The sequence below is a fragment of the Ambystoma mexicanum genome, chromosome 11, assembly GCF_040938575.1.
Source record: "Ambystoma mexicanum isolate Mex_15411 chromosome 11, UKY_AmexF1_1, whole genome shotgun sequence".
In the NCBI taxonomy this organism is placed as follows: Eukaryota; Metazoa; Chordata; class Amphibia; order Caudata; family Ambystomatidae; genus Ambystoma; species Ambystoma mexicanum.
Window position 1 is genome coordinate 1,052,307,355 of NC_090934.1, and position 22,256 is coordinate 1,052,329,610.

A 22,256-nucleotide genomic window follows, 5' to 3' on the forward strand; every position below is an offset into this window, starting at 1 on the left:
TGAAACTGTGGGATTGAGACAGTCATAAAGGAGAGCAATCGAAATGAATCTCATGTTATAGGCATGGAGAACATGTCTGAGAATTGAAATTAATATGTTTTGTACTTCAATCATCAATCACATTCATACCACCAGATTTCCTTTTCTTAAAGGACCTGATTGTTTAGCTATCACGCAATGTGTCTACTGCTCATGATGTGACCATTGCATCCACACTAAGTAGAGTTCTTCATAAATCCTTCCTCTATTTCTAGAGTTTGATTAATATGTCATACATGCTACATAATAGGGATCGATCCCCCATTTTCAATGGACATGGGGCCTCATTACGAGGCTGGCGGTAGCCGTACCTGTAAAACAGGCACAGCTGCTGTCAGTATTTTATTTTTTCCAGCACCCAGAAATGGGCAATTACCTGGTCATTATGGCCTTGCCGGAACCGGTATTTGGCCATTCCTGGGCGCCGGGGAAGCCGGATGCACCGGCACCATTATGAACGATGCTGGTGCATCCAACATGCTGTGCCCGCGGGTGCCGCTCTGCCCGCCAGGTCCCACCTGGCGGGCAGAAAGGCACCTGTGAGCACAACTCGTAGTTTGCCAATCTGGGAACTACGGTACCGGCAAGCTTACCGGTACCGTAGTTCCCAGACCGGCAAACTTATAATGAGGCCCATGATCATGGAATAAACATCACCTAAGCAACCGTAACAAACTGTTGCTGCCCTTGAGAACAAGCGGTGTGTTTTTTGTTGTCCGAAAGATAAATGTATATGATCAATTGCAAACAATATACGGTATGGTCACTGTACCGTCTCAGCAATGTGGATCCTGGTCAAGGATCCATCAAATAGTAGAATGACAATTTCAGAGATTCAGATGACTCCTCTTTGTATGAGGCAGTCCTTAACATTTTCTGCTGCCTTTATGCCATTGGACGAGTGACAACATACATGCATTAGACTATCTGTGAATTGTTGGGTAAGGGATTAGCAGGTCAGATAGCACAGCGAGATACGCGCTCGCCTGTGATATCTGTGTGCAGCCTGCAGTGACAGGTTCGAATCCAAGCAGTGTCGACTCAGCCTTAAATCCTTCCCAGGTGGATAAAGTGAGTGTGTGGGATAATAATGTCTTCTGTTATTTCAGCCCTCTAAGACCTATGGGTGTGTCGTGCTATAACATGAATACATTCTTATTGTTACGGACACGGTTAAGATGGCATCTACATTTGCAGAAACACAGAACATTCTATTTTTCATTTCTGCACATCTGCCTTATTTTTGTTCGAGTACCGTGACACAGAGAATGTGGTTATGTTTTCATTGCGGTTTTGCCCATCTACTGAGGATTTCCTACAGAAAATTATGGATAAGAATGTGTTTTTGGCTTTTCAATTCAGTTGTTTAACACACAGGGACTAAGACTTATTGGTGCAAAGAACAGGAGGTTCTTTGGCACTATTTTGATACCTTTTAAAACCATTGATATCAGAATGTGTACCATTTTGTTTTGTTTTGAAAGTGCATGAACTATGACATAACATTTTCTAGGAGATTTTTTGCACATTGCAATTTACTATATAGTTGTATATATTATTAACTTTAATTGTGTAGACCTTTTACAGCCACCTGAGGACGATCCAATGTGGATCGAAACATGTCCATGTAGAGGCAAGCTAGATACCCAGGGCTGCTGCATTTGTATGCTTTAAACATTTGTTGAATTAATCCAAATCATCAAATATCAATAATTTAATAACCTTGTGGTCACCACTAATTTGTTAAGGGCCGACTCATATACTGAGGAGTCATATACCTCTTGGAAATGGTTGTTAACCTTTTTGTTGTTCTTAGAACAAGACAATTGGGCCTCATTATGCAAAGGATTAATGGCGTGCCAGAGGTGACAGTGTGTTGCCACTGCTCAATGCATATGGTGTGGTGGTGTGCAGGATGAGTTGACTCGCAGTGCTGCCACACTGCCACAGTCTGCACCATGAAGGAAACCTCTCTGGTGCTATATTTAGTTTTCCGGGAGGTGTTTCCTATTAAAATCACGTATGGTCAGCCCAAACACTAGTTACTGGATCCAGTAGAAACCACTTGTAACTTCTCTACTAGAGCTTACTAGACTAGGGGGAAGTGATAGAGATCACCAAATCCCTTTGCACAGGCTTTAGTTAAATCAGTGACCTAGAGATGAAAGGATCGGCGCAAAATATAGAGCCATTATTTATTTCCCATTTATTTATTTTATATTTATTAAGCACTGTATGCCAAAGCACTGAATCCTGTCGCCTTACTGTGCACATGTGGGTGTGATTGTGCCACCACAAGTTGTTTACTAATTAATATCATCCAACAACTCGGCCAAACTCTTTAAAATCTGCAAGGAGCTTGCCAACCATGCTGTACTCTCCAACCCTCCTCTCGCCTCCCAGGCTCTTTGTAATGCCCTTGCCTCTCACTTTAGTTTCAAAACCCAGGACATCTCGCCCCCCCCTCTACTTCTCGGCTTGTTGACCCTCCCTCAGCCTCCCCCCTCCCTCTTTCTCCTCCTTTCCTCTCTTCTCCCCCGATGAGGTTGCTAAACAAGTCCGATCTATTAAAGCCTCAACAACACAGGTCCATCCCTGTTCCTCTAAAACCATTAAAGACCACATTGATACCTTTGCTACGGCCCTCACCGACTTCTGTAACCATTCCTTTGCCTCTGGATCTTTCCCCTCCCCTCTGAAGCTCTGAAACACTCCCTTGTGCATCCTCTCCTCAGGAAACCCACAGCTGATCCCTCTTCTCCGGCTAACTATCGCCCAATTTCCATTACTCCCTTTTTGGGGAAGCTCCTGGAAAAGTTGCCCATATCTCAGCTTAACCTTCGTTCCGACTCTGTCGGCTTTCTCCACGACCACCAATCTGGTCTCAGAGCCTCCAGAAGCACAGAAACTGCTCTCCTGAACATCCGTGAGGACCTGCTCTCCAACCTTTGATTCTGACGCATCTAATGCCAAACTATCTAAAATAAAGCATCTAAATAAAAGCATCTAATGCATTTTTTTTCTTTTTTTTTTGGGTGCCCCCCAACTCCCCTTTTTTAACCTTTAAAACACATTTTTATTAAACTAAACCCTTTACCATCTAAAAGAATGCATTAGATGCTTTTTTTAGTTGCTTTTTTTAGATGGTATGGCTGTCGATGCTTTAGTTGTCGATGCAATGACCGGATACCATTCTAACATTCCCTTTGTCCTTATCCTTCGCGATCTCTCTTCTGCTTTCGACACAGTCAACTATATCATCCTGCTCAATCGTCTTCGTGACAACCTCGGCATCACCGATCAGGCTCAGGCCTGGCTGACCTCTTTCCTTTCTGATCGACCCTCCCAGGCACTGTGCACCTGGCCACCCTCTGTCCTTCGGGCCCAGGTACCTCCTTACCCTGCCTCCCTCCTGCACTGTCCCCGGGCCACCCCTTGCACTGGGCTCTGTATCTGCACCCATACAGTGCACTTATCAGATATACCCTGTCTGACTAATCATACATTTGCCACTGGCTGGCTGCACTACCACTTTTCACTGCCTGCATTTATTTACTTTGTGCACTTATTATTTATTCTATTCTCTCCTTTGTTCCTCACTTTCCATTGTTCCTCCCTCCTCGCACTTCCCCCCTTTTTCCTTGTCCATACACTTGAGCGTTCTTAATGTCACGGGGCCTAGTAAGACAGTTGTTTTTGTTCTCCCTTGTTCCCGTCCCTTTGCTTGGTCGCGCTCTGAAACACTTGTGTATGAGCGTGATATAAATAAAATACATCATATCATATCATATCATATCATATCATTGACAGCATAATTATAATTGTCCACTTGTGCATTCAATGTGACTTTAATGTTATCTGGGAAATTAGAATACATTAGATTCTGACGTTTCATGTTCTTCTGTATATTTTTGAGGCAGGTTTTTTGCTGACCTTGGAAATGTGTTCCTTTTGCATCCACAGTTTGAGGAAGAACATGCTGGATTTGAGATCTCTGGTGCATCGGGGTCTGATGGGGGAATTGGCACTCACCCCACCATCAAAAACAGAGGTGCCGACCCCGTCTACAGGACACAGGTATAGTTTGACCTGAGTCAAAGAATGTAAGCAGATGAGTCACAGATTGTTCATGCATTGTAGTGGTTCAGGATACAATACAGACGTACCTATCTGTAGTGATCAGATAGTATATTTGGGGTGTACTACCCATTAATTGGCCATTATGTCCCTGTCCTACGCGTTGAACAATGGCACTCTTTCCAGCTCCCCATATCCACTATACCTATTAAGCACTATGCCCCATGCAGCATGCTCATACTATATTCACAATAAGGTATTACCCAATTTGTTCATTAGGTCTTTTTGGCCTAATTATGGCTGTACATGTTTACCTTCTTCCCCTTTTGATCTACTTACCTGAACATGAGAAGCAGGGGTTACGGGGTTTCCCCCGCACTACATGTTCAGGTGTCTATGGCCTCGGGGGTCACAGGGGTGACCCCCCAACCCTTGACAATGGAGGCAGGGGCCAAAAATTGGTTGGGCCCCGTTTTCAATGAACGGTCAAAATGGGGCCCGAGCAGTTTTACTGCGGGCAGTCTGCCTGCAAACAAAATATTCGTGGGCAGATCACATACATTTCATAATAACATAGATGAATTGAGTTTGTTGTTATTTCAACCATATTGGGCCCCATTGTGTGTTTTGGGCACGATACTTGTAGTCTCCCAGAAGGCAATCACTAAAATGGGATCTATAGCTCTTGGTACCTCCCGTCTCTGTTCTATGGGGCATTCACCTCTGTAGGTTAGAGGGTATGGACATTCATGAATCCACGTCACATCAGGTAGGTCTGGCCATTCCAGTCTATACTAGAGTAGGACAATATAGTAGCGAGAAGGCAGGACATTCCATGACTTCACTCCATCATTATGGAACTCTTGGCCTTTAAATTGTTACCTTGGAATCGCCTTACGTTTTGCATCGATTTCAAGACTCACCCAATCACCCCTTAGGATCTCTCTGCCTTTTCCTTGTCAGTGCTCAGCCTCTAGAGCACCAAAGCCTCGAACCATATGAGCGATTCAAGATTGAAGGCGTAGTATAATTTCCTACTGTCAGAACACTACCACGCCTTTCAATCTCTGGGATAACACTTATTCATGCCACTCTTAAAACACACAGCTCCTTCCACAGGTACAACATTCATCAGTCTGCACCCCGCAACCTTAAACCTCCATCAGTCCTCCCGCAGGCTAGGTGCCAAAACAAACCCAAATCTTTCATGTGACCATGGTGAAATGAAAAAAGTGAGGGATTTCTGAAAAGAGAAACCCTGAATGAAAAGGTAAATGTATTCTGATTTTATTATTAATATAATGTGTTTAGTAGTATTCAAGAAGCATCCCAAAAATCAGGCTCATGTGTCAATGATAGTCTTGTTTTGGTGGGTGACGGTTTTTTCTCCTGCCGGATGTGGTCATCAGGCATGGTGATATGATATCCCACCCCACCCCTCTTAACAGTATAGCCTCCCCTTGGCCCAGGTTCCCACAAAAGTCGAAGGAGGTAAATCTCTTAACTGTGTCTATTTTAACTTTATGATTGTGTTGGCTCTTGGTTTGTAGAAGTGTGAGGGCTGAGTGGGCACTTTAGCCTCTACTCATCCTTGTACTCCTGAATGGTGGAAGTCAATTTTCACAGTCACTACCTGGATATGACATGATATGATAGGTTATTTATAACGCGCTTAATACCCAGAGGTTTCTTGTGTCCTCTTGCTTCCAAGGTGAGTACATTGCTGTTGAGCTATCCTCCCGTACAGGAGGATTTCCCCAGGTCAGTGATTGCTCTGCTTGGTTTGCCCTTGGTATATATATTGATTGTATTTTTGACATGCAAAAGTAGCACCATAGTTAATATAAGGTTGAAAACAAATAGACTTGTGACTGCTTTAGTGCTATTTGGATTTGTATCCATCTTATGCTTGTTGCATTTTTTGTATTTGTGGTCTGATTCCTGGAATATAAACAGGACCAACGGACAAGTGACATGTTGACACATTCTGTGATGTCATCAGGCATGCCATTTCACTTCTGCTACCCCAGACATTTGGGTGAAATTACATTCCTGGGCTGTTCACAAGGAGTGTTTGATTCCTGCTAACCAACCGCATATCTCCCGCTACCTTGTTCCATGAATGTAAAATGGCTTGTCCCTGTCAGATAAGACCCCGTTTTAGCATCAATCAGCATGGAGGACATGTATTGATACTGGGCCAGTACTATTGCTACTACTTGCTAGAATTGTGTTGGCTCTAACAGTATGTACCCACGCTGTAATGAACGCCTCTACACAAAGCGCCACAAACAAGCAAACAATGTATTTACATTTTTAATATTTTATAATATTTGAAAATCTCACACATAATTCTATATATTTGTGCAATGCATGGACACATTACTAACTTAGCAATGGCAATACCAACATGTTTGGCTTTTATTTTTTTGTGTGTTGAACATCAGGGTGATGTAGTTCAAACTAATTACATGTATGCCCTTCAGAAGCAAAATGTCACTATTCCCTGAATGAATTTTCCTTTCGGTTTACTTTTCTTGTGATTATTTTGATTGGTACGAAGATATGCTTCCCTTTAGGATGGGCTAGCAGACACTGCCTGACTTTAAAATGGCCACCAATCAAGTCACTCATAATCCATAGAACATTCAGCAGCATTTCTTTCACATGCCTGTCTTCAGTGATGCGTGTCTGACCCAATAACTGCACCACGTACTGTAATGTATCCCCATGCCCGACCCTTCTTTTCACCCAACTGAGAACTACACAATTCCCTAGCAACATCTTTGCATCACTCAGTGCCATCTACAATGGAGGATAGCACAAGGGCAACACGCTGGTCTTGGAATCCAGACCATGAAGAGCAACAGAGGTTCGAATCCCGGAACTGTGAGGAGAAACCAAACTCAGGTATGGTATTTGGCGAGTTATAAAAAAAAAAAACACAAATAAATTCAATAAATAGAGCTAGCACAACTGGTTCTATTCAGGGGCTTTCGCAGCAAAGGACCTGCCAATCCATCAAGGTATATCTTCAGTTCTCGTCCAGTAAAATCCAACAAGTAAAACTCTGATGGCTTGTGGGAAAGTGGATGCACTGATGTGGGCAATGCCTGACCATAGCAAACGGTGCTCCGCTGTCACATGTATCTACTGGCCCACACCCATATACTCACAATGGGACTTTGCAAGACATTGGGCCTCATTCCGTGTTTGGAGCTAACCATGGAGTAATTAGCTCCATGGTTGCCTCTGAAATCGTCCCCAATCCGGAATGGTGAATGGAGTAATTACCGGTCCATTCCAGGGTTGGAGGGACCGGTAATTTCCCATTCACCTTTTCCCCTTCCCCATTCCCATTTCTGCCCCATAGGGCTCAATGGGAATGGGGAAGGAGGTAATTACGGCACCGTAAATTACGGTTTCGTAATTACCTCCGAAGTACCTTTGCGGGTCCCGTACTTAACTCCTGCTAAAAGCAGGAGGTAAGGAAGGACCCGCAAAGGGACTTCGGAATATGGAGGTAAGGGATTACCGGCATCGCCACCCTTACCGGTGCCGGTAATTCCTTACCTCCAACCTCAGAATGACCCCCATTGCCACATTTGAGGGAAAGCCATAACATGGTGTTTATTATTTTTGGAATATCCATTATCAACAGTGACAGTGTCAGGCAGAGGCGAATCACCCCCGCGAAGAACCGTTAATGCAGGACCAAGCTACAGCTTAGTGCACGAGGACTGATGCTAATAGGAGAGCCACGCAATGGACACTTCACATAACCCAGAAGTGCTTAGCGGTACACTTTAGCCATCACGTGTTTGCCTTTTAACAAACTCAAGTGGGATGTCCTCGTATTCCTATGAGAAGGCACAGCTGGGAAACGCTTTCAAGCAAACACTGCATTTGTGTACATCAGCAACAGCAAGAAGGTGTATTTTAGACACCACTAAATAGAGTTGATTGGCCATTTTTGTTGTCTATGGAGTTTGGGCACGTCACATAGTTGTCTGTGTATAGGCTACCAATTCAAGTGCAACCACACCCACAGAAACCACTTCCTAGAACCCAGGAAGAAACTGTGTTAAAGGACTGTCAAAAGGCTGCATGTCCTGGATGCTCACTGCGGCCTTGATTGCCAGAACAATCTGCTACAAAGTTCTCCACAGTAGCAGATTGTCATTACCAGTTCCCATAACATTTGCACATCAGTTCACGTACCCACGCAAACAGTTAAGGTGCCCAAGGAGTAAAGCTCGCTACAGACCCACTTACGCTTACTATTTTTACTAGAAAATTCACAGTTCACTATGGAAGGGGTAAGACACCTGCGTCTATGCAGGTATCACAGACCGTACGAATGGTGGAAACGATGTCACAGTGGCGAATAAGTGAGTCTGGAGATGCTGTAATTCCCTGAAAGAGAGGAATCTAAAGAGTTTTAATATCTTGTGGTGCGAGTAAAGCCGATCAGCGAGAAGGCAGCAGGACGGGGAAATGATAGCCGTGCCATATCATCATATCCTCCACAGTGTATTCACAACACCAGTCGAGTTGTACATGCAAAAACTTAATTATTAACTCATATATGGTTAAAACTAACCACAGCTGAGCTGAAGAGACCCATCTCATATTCGGTAATCATGAGTGGAGGTGGGACACCCGCATCTAGCAAATATTGAGAGTTCTTGATTGCCATTCAGTATTGTTCAGTCCAAGCCATGCTCAAATGTCAATACTTTACACAAATTCCCCCTTTCTAGGTGGCCATAGACAATGATGGTCATGCACGTAGAAACGTACTGGTATGATGGTCTTTTGGCAATGCTGTCTTGTAATGGCATAGATTGTCTGACACACCGCTATTGCAAGCCTAGAAGGCAATTAAGCAATTTTGATTGCAAATGTTACCCACCGGATAGCCCCACTTTAATAAATAAAGACACATGATTTGATATAATCTACTTATTACTGGGAACATTATATGGATCAGATGTCCTACTCACATGGAAATGCACTCTGTTCAAATTTCCCCAAGCTCATTGAAGCCCCTTTTCAAGTAATCGAGCGTGATAATCCACAGCGCTTTTCTTGGTTACAAGACTGCAACCGCAGTGGAATGTAATATTTTCTAAAACCAAGTAAGTTTAACATTGCAGAACAAAGGCGGCCAGAAGACAAACACATATTCAAAGTCCCTCTCAAGGCGAAAAATGCCAAAAGAGCAAAATGTGTTTCAGTCTCCTGGGCATCTTCTGGACTTGACCATCAGGGAAGATGCCGTAATATTTCAAGGCATCCCACACAAAAAGTCTGCCGCACTAAAATAAAGAAGGTGGCCACATTGATTATGTTATCGCAAAGATGATTGTGGCACTGCCATGACTACCAACTGGGGGCACATTCATGGTCTGATTCCTTATGAAAATATATGCTACAATGTGATCAAGTAAAGCTCATAAAGGGCCAGTGCAGTCGCAACACATCATGCGCTCCTCCATAAGCACATTACTATAAATTGAAATAAAGAGGCAGAAATGCATAAATTACAGCACTTTTATAGCATAGTCATTCTGACATTTCCCCCACTGATCCTTACAGTTTCTGTGTATCAGAAGGTTTACCCAAATGGCCTTTTATTGTCAAGTCATTCTTACTTTCCCCATAACAGATCCTTAAAGCTTCTTTTTATAAGAAGTTTTATTCAAAGAGGCTTTTATAGCCAGTCATTCTTAATTTGTCTGGACCCGATCCTTAAAGTTTCAATGGTTCAGAAAGTTTAGCCAAAGGGCCTTTTACAGTCAAGTAATTCTTACTTTGCCCATACTAGATCCTAAAGCTTCTCCTTATAAGAAGGTTTACCCAAAGAACCTTTTATAATCAAGTAATTTTGGCTTTGCCATTACCTGATCCTTAAAGCTTCTCTGTATCGGAAGTGCTTACCCAAAGGGCTTTTTAGAGGCAAGTCATTCTGACTTTACCCATATCTGACCCTTAACTTTTCTCTGTAACGAAAGGTTTACCCAAAGGGCTTTTTATAGACAAACCATGCTGACATTACCCGTATTGGACCCTTAACTTTTCTCTGTATCAAAAGGTTTACCCAAAGGGCCTTTTATAGCCAGTCATTCTTACTTTGCCCATAATAGATCCTTAAAGCTTTTCTTTATAGGAAGGTGTACTCAAAGAACCTTTTATAGCCATTCATTCTTACATTGTCCCGACCCGATCCTTAAAGTTTCTATGTATCAGAAGGTTTAGCCAAAGGGCCTTTTATAGTCAAGTCATTCTTACTTTGACCATACTAGATCCTAAAGCTTCTTTTTATGAGAAGGTTTACCCAAAGAACCTTTTATAATCAAGTCATTTTTGCTTTGCTGTTACCTGATCCTTAAAGCTTCTCTCTATCAAAAGGGTCTTTTGTAGTCAAGCCATGCTGACTTTACCCGTACTGGACCCTTAACTTTTCTCTATATCAAAAGGTTTAACCAAAGGGCCTTTTATAGCCAGTCATTCTTACTTTGCCTGGACCTGATCCTTGAAGTTTCTCTGTATCAGAAGTGTTTACCCAAAGGGCATTTAATAGCCAGTCATGCTTACTTTGCCTCAACCCGATCCTTGAAGTTTCTCTGTATCAGGAGTGTTTACCCAGAGGGCCTTTTATAGCCAGTCATTCTTACTTTGCCTGGACCCGTTCCTTGAAGATTCTCTGTATCAAAAGGTTTACTCAAAGGGCCTTTCATAGCCCGTCATTCTTACTTTCCCTGGACCCAATACTTGAAGTTTCTCTGTATCAGAAGTGTTTACCCAAAGGGCCTTTTATAGGCAAATCATTCTGACTTTGTCAATACATGATCCTTGATGTTTCTTTGTATCAAAAGGTTTACCCAATGGGCCATTTGCTCACGTCCTTGCAAAGACCTTCTACTGGCAACAGCGTCCTAACAAAGCACTTCAGGGTAGCTTGAGGCATTGTTTTCATGCTGGAAAAAATATACTCCCTGCGCGCCTGCAGCGAGGTTTCTTGTAGATGTAACTTTTTCAACAAACAATGAACAAATTATGCGCTAACATAATTACCATCCATTTATCTAAGATCCGCTCATCAGAAGGGAAATGTTATGCTTTTGTCTTGTGCGGTCCTTTTCTGCAAGTTCCCTTTGACAAAATGACACATTTGATGATGTCTGACATTCCTCCTTTACACTCTTTGCATAATGTACACCATTAATTTGTTCAAGGCACATGGCAGAACTATATGAAGAACCCAGCAATCGTCTTATTCACGGAGCATGGTCTAACTTCAAGGGAAATGTTTTGTGAACATTAGGCAAACCAATAGCATGTTCGCCTAATATTTAAGTATGTTCACTACAATATCATAAAAGTGTGAACCTTCTAGTGGGTACCTCAAAATATCCTCCAAACAGTGGTGGGAAGAGTACAGTCCGTACTTGGTTGTCCCTGAAGAACCGACCTAGGTGGTCTTGGAAGGTAGAAGCCAAAAATATGAGTTAGCCTAATAAAGGTTATTATCTCTTCAAGGTGATGTGTTTTTGCTGCTCTTCAATTGGCATGCTGTATTGACAAAATATCTTGTGATTCCCAGTTGATTGGTGGCATTACTTTTTTATAACAACTATTTCATTACTGAAGGATGGTAATGTTTGTCAAACTTAAGGCGGAATATAGTTTACCTCCAATGATAATTCCCATTTCTTTGATGTTTTAACACAGGGACAGTAAATTGAGATCTCAGGCATAGCGATCACTTATAGAAAATCAATGGCGAGAAAAAGGAAATTACAAGGAATTAAGAACTTGGGAGTCTTGGGAGGATAGCTCAGGGGCAACATGCTTGCCTTGGAAGTAAGACGACACAGAGCAACACAGGTTCGATCCCTGGGTCCGCGCTTAGAAACCTCTGGGTATTAAGCGCGTTATAAATAACCTGCCATATCATAACATATAGACACAGAACAGGGAACGATGTAAAGAGCTAAGTAACTGGGAATCTTAAGTATGCAGGCAATGCTAAGAGGTTATAGTTAAATTGGTGCAAGACAAACATCTAAAAAACATGTTCACAATGGAGGTGGTTGTACAAGACCAAGAGTGGGTGGCGTGCAATCTGCACACTGTCCTCCAACTCACACAGCAAGAAACAATGTACTAAGAAAAGATCAATGACAATAAGGGGCACAATCCAATACCATGTGGTAGGACAATTATTTCCCAAGAAGCCACAAAGTACCATCAGACAACAATATCTAAAGAGGGGTCACCACACTGCTGTAGGCAAAATATGTATAACTGGCAGTGCCCAGCATATCATATGTCAATCCTGCTCTCTCTCTCTCTCACTGTTTCCCTCTCTCTCCTGGCACTCTCTTTCTCCCTCACTCTCTCTCTTGCTCTCTCTTGGTCTCACTGTATGTCTCTCTTTCCTTCTGACTGGGTAACGGACAAGTAGTCAGGTGCGCATCTGCTAGAGCTACCCCAGCGGTCACGGCATGAACAGAGAAAAGAATAGATATTTTGAGTGTTTGGGGTTACGGCTATTTTATTGAAGTTTTTTTGCAAAAGCAGCTATTAAAAAAAAGGGAATTGAGAACTTTTTTTTTAAATGCCACAATGTTTATTTCTAGTGGTCCCTTTCAGTATGTGTTGTACTCACACTAAGAATGCTACTCTTGTCTTACTTAGAAAAGCACATTATTAAAACCTAGCATAATAAGATACATTATTTTCTGATAGGAGGTTATCATTCAGCTATGGACTGTCTGGTACACTCCTACTGTTTTCTTTTAAGAGACACGGGAAGGGACAAATAACACCAGGGAGAGCTCCAGTCTACGTTGCATGAAGTCAAAGAGCATTTTTGGAACATACGAATGCCCACAGGTTTTTATATTTGAAAAATATGCCTGTGATAAAAAATGTTGTATGCTTGAAACCCTAAATACATAATCCACAGTGGGCTTTGTGTTCATTTTATGTTCCAAAACCTCATCCTTAAATTAACATGTTGGTAACATTAAAACAAATTTTGATTTGTACAGCCTCAGGATTTGGGTTTGAGGATAAAATAGCTGTAACATCAGTTTTTCAAAGATGGGGTCCAAAGCATACCTGTGACCAGATTATAGAAACTTTGCACCGGTGCAAGTGTAAAATTGCACAGCATTAGGGCAAAGTTTGCCCAATTTGTAAAAGCACTGGGACATATTAGAAAGACGTTGCACCATAACAAGTGCAGTTTGGCATGTTATAAAAACCAGGGCAAACATTGCCCGCATGCAACAAAATAAAAATATACATTTTCAATGCATTTTTACACAAAGGGAAAATGTGTCCTAGTTTTAATACCAATCCATATTAGCACAGGGCATGTTTTTTTTGCACAAGAGCAATTTTCGCCCTGGTGCTTATAACATGCCAAACTGCACTTGTTATTGTGCACGGCTTTCTAATATGTCCCAGTGCTTTTAAAAATTTTGGCAAACTTTGCCCTAATGCTATTATCATGAAACTTTACACTTGCACCGGTGCAAACTTTCTTTAATTGGGCCCATGGAGATAAGAATTTTAGTAATCTCACGGTAACGACGGCTGTGCACATGCTTAGTTCCCATGCACAAACATCCGAAGAGAATTATGTACATAGGATGATTGATGAATTTTGTTTGGTGTGGTCTGGTACCTGGAAGGTTAATGACTACACTGTAATAGCTTATGCCAGTGGTGCATCAAGTGGAGATCAGTGGGGTTCAGTGTTTGGTTGTATCTAATGCCTTAATATTCTTTGGCTAAGATGGACAACAACCTTGGCTGATAACATCAGGCCCGATGTACAGACTGCACAAAAGAACTCTGAAAGGAACTGAGTTGGAAACTAAGGCTCCCCAGAATACAGCAGAGTTAATTTCTAACAGATGATGTTACACCAAGGACAGACTACAAGCAGGAATTTATTTGTTTTTTGACTCCACAGACTGGAGCAGATTTGCACTAAATATTTTAACATGGGAAAGTCCCATTGAAAAATGTTTTGTAAATCAGGCCCTCTATCTGCTAGTCAATTTTTGATACCTCTATTAGCAGTCTAAGACAAGGGAACTCTGGCTAAGGTAATGAATTAATAGACATTAAATGGTATAACAGAACCTTACATCAATTTAGCATCAGAGAACATGTAAAAAAAGATTCATTTTAGAACAATATGGCGGAAAACAATGTGACAGCTCAGTTTGAAATACATCTCCAAAATATTTGGATCTTTGGATCTAAGGTGAGCTAAGCCACCATGTGGAGAAACATTGGGTAGAAACAATTATATTCATAGGAATAACAACTCCAATGTGATGAACCAAACTCCATCTATCTCATTGATTTATTGAATTGGTTCTACTCTGATTCTAGGGTCCATCCACTCCAAAAGGCACTGTGTCCAGATTTTGGAGGTCCGTTTAAATCAAATTTTTGAAGTAATCTGTGAAAATATTTACAGCAAGGGCCAGATTACAGAAACGTTACGCTAGTCCAGCTGCAATTTTGTGTGGTATTAGAACGAAGGCAAAAATTGCTTTAGTGCAAAAAAAAAATACATCAAGTGCACTTTTGCAAGGGGCAAAGTTTGCCCTATTTCTAACATCATTTCATATTAGTACTATGAAGGCAAAAGGAAAGTGTAGGATCAGACACCAATATTGCAAGTAGAAGGGGATAAGGAAAGCTGGGAGGGTGGGAAAGAAAGTGTTTGAGGAGGTATAAGGGGAGGAATAGATGAGTCAGGAAATCTAATACTTCCTTCTTGGAATAATTAATTTAACTAAGATGTCATTCATAACTGAATGTCAAGAAGTCAAGTAATGAAGTAGGATGAGGAGAGTCAGAGAAGGCAGAGAAAGAAAGGAAAATCTTTGAATCATTAGCGCAGAATTGGCAGGAAAGATAAAAGAAAGAAATAATACATGATAAAGGAATTGCATGACTAGAGAGAAGAAGAAGATCCAGAACAGAACCTTGAGGAATATTCAAACTGAGGGGGAAATTGTGGGATAGGTCACCAGATCAGAAACCGAGCAGATTGATAAGAAACCCAATCCAACACTGGATGTTGAAAAGCCTAACTAAAGATGAGAGTGTGGAAGGAGGGTAGGATCACCAACAGTGCCAAAAGCAGCAGAAATGTTGAGGACAAGAATAGACCAGAGTTTAGCGTGACACGCAGAAAGTAAAGATTTATTGACATAAAATTAAGCAGTTTCAGTGGAGTGAAATGTCCAAAAACCAGATTGACAGAGAGGAAGAAGAGAATGGTGGTCCGGGTAAATTGAGACGTTTAATAGAAATGGATGAAACACAATAGGATTGGAATGAGCATGAAAAGGGGACTCAAATGAGGGTTTTTAAGAATGGCAATAAGGATATCATGTTTAAATTCAGATGGAAAAATTAAATTGAAAGGCACATATGACAAAGAATTGATGAAGTAAGGGATAGACTTCAGAAACAAGAGAAGAAGATATCGGATGAAAAGGAGAGGCAGTAGGAAGGGCACGAGAAGTCAAGAAGCAGTATCATAATCACAAAGTAGAGAAAAGGAATGTAGGGTCGCAGTTAAAAGGGGAAATGAAGAATGTGGAGCAGCAGCATAAGAAGAAGGAGATGCAAGTGATGAATGAAGAGTGGTGGCTTTAGAAGTAAAATTATTTGCAAGATCAGCAGCGGAAAGTGATGAAGAAAGCAAAGAGTCAGTAGAAGGTGGAGACAATAAGGATGATCAATTGACAGTGAGGATGCGAGTAAAGAGTAAAAATACATTCAGGTGAATGTTGTTTGAAGCTGAAATTAGAGACCAGTCAAACAAAATATGCAATGATGAGAGTCAAGCAGAGAGTTTGTCTTTTTCCATCGCTGTTTAGTTTGGTGAAGGGAGGTATGGAGAAATTGGAGGGTAGGAGTAACTGAGGGTTAAGAATAATGCTTCAATGAAGGGAGAGTAGCGGGTAAAAAAGAAAGAAAAGTGGATCTGTCTAAAGATTGTAGATCACTTTGATAGAGGGTGGAGGTGGGGGATGGTAGAAGAGGAAGACAGAAGTGCAAAAGAAACGGAGGACAATACATTATTAGAGGGAAGACATAATGGAGTCAGAATGAATGATTTGTGCCAAGTTTCCATTTAAATGAACAAAAGATCGATTCCCCTGCAAGCAGCCGCAGTTCAACTCAACAGTAAACCTTTATTTTAAGTAAAAAAGAAATTGGGCTGTTTCTAGGGACTTGTATTAGGTACATGGATTAGGTTCATAGTCAATACTGCATCTGCCAGGAGCTACATTTTGTAATGTTGAAATGTATATTTCCAGATTTTATTTAGGAACCTGCATAGTGATTATCCGTAGGTCCAATTTGACTGAGGTGATTATGGACAGTTTTTAGATTTTTGGTGGCTGGGCAGTTTCCCTTTCTTCTTTGGGGGTCTCCAGTTTATGAATGCTAATGAGATGTGTGTGTTGATGGCAGAATGAGGATCCATTGGCAGAGCGGTGTCATTTGTTTGTGTTGAGTAACGTGTTGTGTTTCTATTTCTATGGGTAGTATGCAGTGGCAAATCTAAGTGAGTGGAAATTGAGTCATTCCTGCTCCCGAGAGTGTAGGTTTGTGCAAGAAATAGAAGACCCATGTGACACAATGATTTATGCCCTGCAGGATTACAAGGATGAGTAGAAGCTAAATGCCCATTCCGCCCTCACACTTCTACAAACCAAGAGCCAACACAATTCTAAAGGTAAACCTGGCTGAGCCAAGAGCTATACCTTTTGTGGTAATGTGGGCCGAGCAGAGGCTATTGTCACGACCCTCGCCCAAAACCCCCTCTGGCAAACCCATTGGCCAGGTGGAGTCAGGACTCGGCCTCTAAAGCCTGGCATCCTCTTCAAAAGCCCTCATGGGGCCAGTCCTGGCGTCAATGGTGCCAGGCTCATACACCATGAAAAACAATGTGCTTGGGAACTACTTTATTGTATTGTCAGCCAACATGGAGGCATCCACATAGCTTGGTTCTTAAGAACCAAGCTATGCGGTCTAGTGTTTTGGGTGTGGTAGCCTAGGGACTACTTTACCTAGACTATTTTGTTGGGGCTATTCAAACCACACCCAAGCAAGATAACATGCTTCGCGTTACTTTGCAGCTTGCAACGTGCCGCTCACCGTGTCCAGCTATTCCCTCGAACCTCGGAGAAGCAGAACCTGCAAGGAGACAAAAGGAACATCATTAGCAGCAGCATCTTAACTGCAGTCTTCATCTTTAAACACTCGCAGCTACTGAGAACACCTTCCTCGAATCTGCACGCCTCCCAGGACAGAACGACCTGAAAGAGGAAGATAGAGGCAATATTAAAGAAAGCAGTAGAGACATTTACAAATTACGAACTGCTCAAAAGGCTTACCTGGCTGGTCGCCTCTCGGCTGGCACCACTCCGGACATTCCCCTCACGCTGAAGAACACCGCGACCTACAGGGAAGGAAATCACAGGTTAGCAAAGGCAAGACTCCGCAGCGCTGCGCATAGCTCTTACTTAGCGCATAATAGCGCTCTTAATGCGCCATCATTTACCAGCGGGGCTCAACCAAGGCAGTTCGCTGCACTGAAGCTCTGCATACCTAAGGGAGAAAAAAGAGACATTTTAAACAAGGAAAGGCATGCAGGATAGCAACAAAACTAAAGAACAGCAATAAGACCTATCTGAACAATATCAAACAGGCCGGCGTCAGTGAAGTAACTGGACCGTACTCGCCCATGAAAGACAAAGCGCCCCTGCAAAGAAGGTGGGACGGAGAGCACGCCTAATTCTACCACAAGGTGAGGAGAGGGCGCCAGAGGGACTGAAATCATACGGGGGTGGAGGGAGGATACTTACCCAAGTCGGTCAGTCTTGAACACAGTCCTCCTGTATTTTTAGGCAGAACCTTCCCCGCAGACCACATCAGGGTAAAGCTGAGAAGTATACCAGCGAGTAATCCTGCTGGGTGGCGTCCCTGTGGATACCAGGTGAGCGTAACAGCTATACTCTCAAGATGGGCGTGACTGATTCCATAGCAACCCAAACAGCGAAGTATAACAGTCCAAAAAAAAAATACCCAATCCAGTTTCTATGTATGATATACATAAATATATATACACTTTAATTAAATACACCATGTACAATAATAACTAGAAAACCTCTACACAAAACCCACCCATGAGGAAAGAACACAGAAAAGGCAAAGATAGCAAGATGCAGCAATCTAAGTAATGAATCAGGTGTGTACAAGTAATAACCCCTAGCCAGTCCGCAGGGCCCAACGATGGACAAAGGGGGCAGTAATGGGGGCAGTTAGCAGTCAATAATTGTCAGCTCTTGGTGGTACAGAGGCACCAAACAACACTTCTTGATGCTGTGTGAGTGATTTGAGGATCCGAAGAGTGCAAAAGGCAAAACCAGAGGGTCCTGGTTCGAATGTGTCAAACGGTTCTTCAAATACAGCTCCTAACAGTTAAACGGCAAACACACTAGCATACTTTCTGTCTTGGCTCTCAGTGTGCTTTGAGTCCCAATCCAGGGGTTGGATGACAAGATAGGTCCTTGTTCCCACACTCCAAAACACAGGCGAGGCAAGCACAAAACTGCAGGGATCATTCAACACAGTGAGGTTCCTGGGTACTGCTGTGGCTGCCAGAGAAGCAGGTCTTGCTCCAGCAGCAAGTCACCTCCAATGTTCCCTGGGGATGGTTAGGAAACACATCTGTCTTCTGCCTTGGACTACCTATCTTCACCTCAATACTGACAGACTTTGGAAATGACTGGCCGCCAAACAGGGTCAAAATGAACTCTTCTTCAAGGGCTGAAATCCAGAGATGAATCTAAGAAGTGGTGGCAGACCCCTTCTTTTAAAGGAAAAAGTTCAGAGGTAATTCAACAAAAGCAAGCCTGCTTCAAGGATCCAATCCCTGTTCTTGAAATAAGAGGATTGTGCCTTCTAACGGCACACCCAAAGTGCTTTGTGCTGAAGGAAGTGGATGGGACAGGAGGACAAGACGGAGGCAGAGGGAAACATGATGGCAGAACATTCCTCAAGCTGTAACAAACTCCCTCTGTCTATTCTAACCCTGCACCCTTCCCTTCTCAATAGGATTGAATTCCTTTTGATATGCAGCACCCTATTGTGAGGACAAACCTTTTGTAAATGGGCGTGCCCTCTGATTTCTGTTCCGAGGGTAGCCTCCTGTGGAGTAACTGTCTTTCTGGGGAAGGTGTTACCTGCCCAAACAAAGGAACAATGAGAGGTGACCCCCAAGACTACAGTCTTGCTGGCTGCATCATGACAGCTTTTTTGGTGGAAATACATGTAATCCTTGGACAGCTGAACTGGGCTAATAGGGGTGACACATGTGTGATGTCAATTTGACGTGGCTGTAATAATTATGAGAACTCCCATCCACCTTACTCTTAATCAGTTAAGGTTTAGATTTAGAGATTAGCTTGCCACCAGGACTATATCATCATAATTATGACGTTTTGGCACAGGGGATGCACATCTTAAACGCAGCCCATTTGCTGACGAGACTTGTCTGTCACTACAGCTATCAAAAGGGCACCTGTGACCTCTGACCTGCTTTGTGCCACTGGCGAGCATGCAGTGCAGATCAGGCTACTGATGCAGCAGGGCACATGGGTACACTATGCTTTTGGCATGGATCTTATGAATGGGGAATCTAATTGGTAGATTACCCTTTCAGACATGGAATTGTCCAAATCATTTTATTGTGAGGAAATATGCCTGGGCTTCTACACCCTTGCCGGATAACAATTTCTCACAGCCTGTGTTGCAGAAACATCACTGCAAGTGTAATTTTGCATGGCATGAGCACTAAATGAAAATCTGTCCCATAATAAAACATATTCTTTTCAAGTAGTTTTGTACCTGGCATTTTTGTCCAGGTCTAATTAGAACTAGGGCAAACATTGTATTGCATTGCAAAACGATTGCATTTGCACTCATGCAAAGTTCTGTAAAATTAGCCCAGGCGTATTATGTGCATCCTGAAATTTGTGGTTGCATTTCAGTTCATTGCAGGAAGCTTCTTTCTGCTGGATAGTTCAATACTGTTGTTCTTTGAGGGTTTCTACGACTTTGGTTTATATATATGAAGTGATCAGTGATATTGAGAGGTATGCAAAGACTTCCTAGAGAAGCTCTCTGCACCGGGGGTGGGAGAGATGGATGAGATCATTACAGCAGAGCAGGTTGCTAATAAGATTGCGATATCCAGGGATTCAAAGCTAGCATTAATATTAATGTTACATGAGTGAGAGAGCTTTACAAATATCTCTCCTTTCAAATCAAGTAGGGTGATAGATAAGGCATTAGGGCATCAATTAGTCTACCCATTTCTAAACTGTCTCTAGTATGTTTTAGCAGTGTTTGTCCACAGCCTTTCTGGATTTTAAACTTGTTTCTTCCACTCCAGCTGGAATGAGGTCCCAAGATAACCTTTGAATGAAGACCTGTTTCCTTGCGTATGCAACATTAGCTCTAATTAACCAACTGAGGTGGATCCATGGTGAAAGTGTGATCCCTACTTCACTCTTCACTCAATAACTACTTGGTAGTGCCCTCCAACCCTATGAGAATTTTGACCTATGCTTAACATCCTTTAAAGGTGCAGTATCGGGAAACAATGACTGCCAAAGGAGTGGTGTTTTGGATGCTGTCAAGGAGTTTTTGTAACCTGTTTTTCCATCTAAGGCCCTTATTACTTGTTTGCCGGTCTGGAAAAAAAGGACGGTAACCGTTGTTACCGGCACCGTTTCTGGACCGGCTAACTACAAGTCTGCCAGTAGGGGCAGTGAAGTACCGGCACTGGCACTGTTACTGCCGTTACTAACGATGCCTCGGTAATCCCATTACCATTCCTCCACTGCCCGGAATATCCCAGTGTTGTCGGGATATCTGGCGGCGGAAACGGTAAGCAGAGTTCTAATGAGGACCTACGAGTCAGCTGAAATGAGATTGATTACCCATTTGTTAAAAGGTGCACAAATATTGTTTGTCTAGAATCACTGTAATTCTATCATTGTCTACCTGGAACTATACTTTCATCATTGTGGTGTTGGCACATTTTGTCACAGAAGTGTTTTTGATAAATATGTGATTGGTGATTGACAGTTGAGTCTCCTTTCTGATTCTAAATATATCCAGGTGGTTCCTGAGCAGCTACCAGTCAGTGGATGTGCAGAATTTGGGCGATGCCCGTCTGTTTGCGTAAGCCTTTTGCCTTCAATTCAGGCTTGGACTGGCCTGCAGGGCAACAGGGCAATGACCAAACCAAAAACGCAAAATAATACTTTGGCCCAATTCTTTGGGTCAAAGTGGGCCACTTTTTTTGGCCATTGTGGGCCAGTTTGATGAGTTACTTCACCATGCGGCTAATCATTTTGACCTTTGTTGCTGAGTGCATATTCTTTAAAAGGCACAATTTGCCTCACATTTTTTTTAACCCCCCCCCCACCTTTGGTACTATTCAAACAGTCTGTCACAAAAGGACTAAATTGCCATTTGCAACCTTGGACCACTTTTTTCATTGGTGCCCGAGACAATGTTTTGGCCCAGCCCGACACTGCTTAAATTACGCGTTTGACCTCTAAACCAGTGCATTCATAGTACGGAATTATGAGGCACCCGAAATAAGGTCAAAGTGACTTTTCATTTAAAAGTGCGTCAAAACGTTGAGGTACAACGTCGTCCTCCATTTTGTGCACCCTGACACAGGCTTTGCCCAGCTGCCTGGCATCACGCGCGTTCAGGAAATGTTTACCAGGCTGTTTAAACAGTCTGCCTCGCGGGCAGGCGGACGTTGAACGTACACGAGTCCGGGGCTTGCAGCATTCATGCGTGTGAATGAAACTATTCAATTATTTATGACCATGTGAATACTCGCAACGGCTGCCGAGGCCAAGTGGAAACGCTCTTGCATTACTCGGAAACCACCTGTTGCTATGGAGCTAGGGCCTGACTTGGAAGATTGTCTCCGGGCAGAATTACACATTCACACCAGACTGGCTTCCGTTCTGCTGATATGAGTAACTAATGTA

The 22,256-nt window shown here is 42.6% G+C and overlaps 1 long non-coding RNA gene across 3 annotated transcripts in view; it reads left to right on the forward strand.

Moving 5' to 3' along the window:
* The window catches only part of LOC138504083 (uncharacterized), a 316,504-nt gene that overhangs the window by 80,807 nt on the left and 213,441 nt on the right, over nucleotides 1-22,256 (forward strand). For 2 of the 3 annotated variants that reach the window (XR_011279773.1, XR_011279772.1), the window contains exon 2: nucleotides 4,003-4,116. The exons of the other annotated variant lie outside the window; for it this stretch is intronic. This is a non-coding gene — a long non-coding RNA (uncharacterized lncRNA). The remainder of the gene's footprint in view (nucleotides 1-4,002; nucleotides 4,117-22,256) is intronic. 3 annotated transcript variants of the gene reach the window in all.